The following is a 3368-nucleotide window of genomic DNA, read 5'->3' as shown; positions in this document are numbered from 1 at the left end:
TTCGTGCACGAAGGTTTGTCGTTAAGTACTTCATCGCAGGCGTTCCTCTCTGTGATACAGCGTCAAGGCTAACCGCAGCCATGCTCTCCGAGCTCATACTCCATGCTGCTGCAAACGTCGTCGAACTGTTCGTGCAGATGGTTGTTGTCTTGTAAACGTTCCCAACTGTTGACTCAGGGATCGGACGTGGCTGCACGATCCGTTACAGCCATACGGATAAGATGCCTGTCATCTCGACTGCTAGTGATACTAGGCCGTTGGGATCGAGCACGGCGTTCCGTATTACTCTCCTGAACCCACCGGTTCCATATTCTGCTATTAGTCATTGGATCTGGACCAACGCGAGCAGCAATGTCGCGATACAATAAACCGCAATCGCGATAGGCTACAATACGACCTTTATCAAGGTCGGAAATGTGATGATACGCATTTCTCATCCTTACACCAGGCATCACAACAACGTTTCACCAGGCAACGCCGGTCAACTGCTGTCTGTGTATGAGAAATCGGTTGGAAACTTTCCTCATGTCAGCACGTAGTAAGTGTCTCCACCGGCGCCAACCTTGTGTAAAGGCTCCGAAAAGCTAATCATTTGCATATCACAGCATCTTCTTCCTGTCGGTTAAATTTCGCGTCTGTAGCACGTTATCTTCGTGGTGTAGCAATTTTAATGGCCAGTAGTGTATATTATTGCAAATACAATTTTATTTGTTTTGAAGTACTTTTTAATTGGAAAATTTGTATACACTATTTTCACAGATAACCATGATCACTGCGTTAGTCCATTATCTCTCGATATAGTTGACTTTTTATCAATGAGTACACCTATCGAAATGACAAACATTTATCATTATCGCCTTGAATTGTGATTTACCTATTGCTACTACGGCCTAACGTGCTTACTGTATTTGAAACAGTTTGCCAAGTTAAGGTTACAGGCTATGTGGCCCTACTAACGGTCCCTGATCTCTGTCCAAGCTGGGACAAACTTTCCGAATGTAAAACACATTTTAGGACACACGGAAATGTATGTGCAAAGATGTAACATAAATTCATGATTATTATTACAAGTCTTTTGGTACGTTGTTAAATCTCTTTTCTCTTCATTCTGACAAGTACCTTCACGCAACCAGCATTATCCCAACGACTACACTCATTCCACATACTGTCATTATTTAAAATTATAGAAGTGCGAAAGTCTCGCACGGATCTCCGGATACAAAATAGCTTCAGAAACGTCGGAGTAAACGAACATGAGGTCTCTTTGAAAACGCACCCCGATGTGAAACAAAGCTTGATCTGTAACCTAAAATACTACTAAGATATTGCGATAAACAAGTTTGTTACATGAGTTAAGGACCTAATGTCAGTATCAAATGACAATAACTATTTTTGTTGAGGTGACAGCTTTGTAGATTTTATGACTTCGTCAATCTCTGTTCGTGATTGTGGCTATTCGTAGAACTGGGGCAAGTCTGTTACATATTTTCATGCTACCACTCCACTCGGGCGCCATTTGTGAAGTGAGATCTTGCTTGCATATCAACCAAGACCTGACTGTTGTTCATCATTTGTATCTGAGATCGCGTTTTGCCGTACAAATATAAGGAGTGGTCAAATAGAATGGTATGAAACGTCGTAACATTCAAACCGGTTGCAATTTGCGTACGCCGCTTTGAGGTAAAGTAGTGAGACATTTAGGATGTTAAGGTAGTGTCGAGCACCTTCCTCTAAAATATTCAAAAGTGTGCCCTCAGCGCCGGCCGAGGTGTCCGAGCGGTTCTAGGCGCTTCAGTCCGGAACAGCGCGACTGCTACGGTCGCAGGTTCGAAACCTGCCTCGGGCATAGATGTGTGTAGTGTCCTTAGGCTAGTTAGGTTTACGTAGTTCTAAGTTCTAGGGGACTGATGACCTCAGATTTTAAGACCCATAATGCTCAGAGCCATTTGAACCATTTATGTCCTCAGCAGGCAAGGTTATGTTCAGTCTTTTCCGGTAGCTGAGGTCCTGTACTCATCGAATTCCTCTAGCGCGAAAAACCATTATCGACCTTGTGTCGTGTGAGACACTTCGTAGTCTACGTCAGTCCATGAAGAGCAAACGATTCCTGCTGCTCACTGAAGGAGTTATTCTGTTCCATGATGACGCGCGTCCAGAGGTGTCAAAGGTCACATAGACTCGTATAATGGTCAGTTTCAAGTGAGAGTAGATCGAGCATACGCCCTGCAGCCCAGACATGTCACGCTGCGACTCCCATATGTCTGGTCCGCTAAGAAAAGGTCTCAAAGGCAAGCGGTTCAAATAGATGACGAACTGCACACAGCGGAGGACTGGCTCTAATAACAGCAACTGGTATTCTTGGAAAAGGGAATTCTTCCACTCATGAAACAGTGGGATAGTTCTCAGGTCTCTTGTGATTACTTTCGAATAAAGAGTTTCACAGTTTTTTTTCGTACCTTTTATTTTGAGTACCTCTTGTATAAATGAGCCAACGGCCTTGCCGCAGTGGTAACACCGGTTCCCGTCAGAACGCCGAAGTTAAGCGCTGTCGGGCTGGGCTAGCACTTGGATGGGTGACCATCCGATCTGTCGAGCGCTGCTGGCAAGCAGGGTGCACTCAGCCCTTATGAGGCAAACTGAGGAGCTACTTGATTGAGAAGTAGTGGCTCCGGTCTCGGAAACTGACATATGGCCGGGAGAGCGCTGTGCTGACCACATGCATCCAGTGACGCCTGTGGGCTGAGGATGACTCGGCAGCCGGTCGGTACCTTTGGGCCTTCGTGGCCTGTTAGGGGGGAGTAGTATATATGAACGTTTCTCAGATATCTATTATATTACGTTGCACAGTGTTTGGTAAAAGATACAGGATTTTTTCTGCATAATATGTAGTAGCTGGTATTCTTTGTCAGTTAGAGAAATCATTTCTTTAGCACGGGCAAAAGTAACTCCTTTTACATCAGAAAAAAAAAAGATTTCTTGATTCTTCATTCTTGGCAAAGCCTAAATAAAACAGTAAAAGAAAATGTTCTGTTGTGAAATGCAAGTTTACCTTTTACGTTAACATTTTGGATTTGTGGACTCGCTACGCTTATTCCACCAGTTAAATGGCGTCAATAACAGGCTGTAAACCGATTGCGGCCGTTAACTCGATCTCTGTAACACGATTTCACGCGTCAGAATTAATCTTCTCCGGCAATCGCCGGACTGCATATTTCTGCCAACAGCGAAACGGTCACCCGTTGTATACAGCTTTGGCGCCTGGTGCGTGATGCTCTGCGTATCAGTTGGCTGAGCGTGTGCGTCAAGAGCGAAGCGCGGGGAATGGAGGAGAGCGATTCGAGCACGCTGCTCGCCCTAAACGAGGTACG

At 45.0% G+C, this 3368-nt stretch overlaps 1 pseudogene; it reads left to right on the top strand.

Annotated features, from left to right (window-relative positions):
* Nucleotides 1-2487: 2487 nt before the first annotated feature.
* Nucleotides 2488-2605, top strand: LOC126254128 (5S ribosomal RNA; annotated as a pseudogene).
* Nucleotides 2606-3368: the final 763 nt, after the last annotated feature.

The sequence above is a fragment of the Schistocerca nitens genome, chromosome 4 (assembly GCF_023898315.1).
Source record: "Schistocerca nitens isolate TAMUIC-IGC-003100 chromosome 4, iqSchNite1.1, whole genome shotgun sequence".
In the NCBI taxonomy this organism is placed as follows: domain Eukaryota; kingdom Metazoa; phylum Arthropoda; class Insecta; order Orthoptera; family Acrididae; genus Schistocerca; species Schistocerca nitens.
The sequence above is the reverse complement of the archived record's forward strand: the minus strand, read 5'-3'. Positions and strand labels throughout refer to the sequence as shown.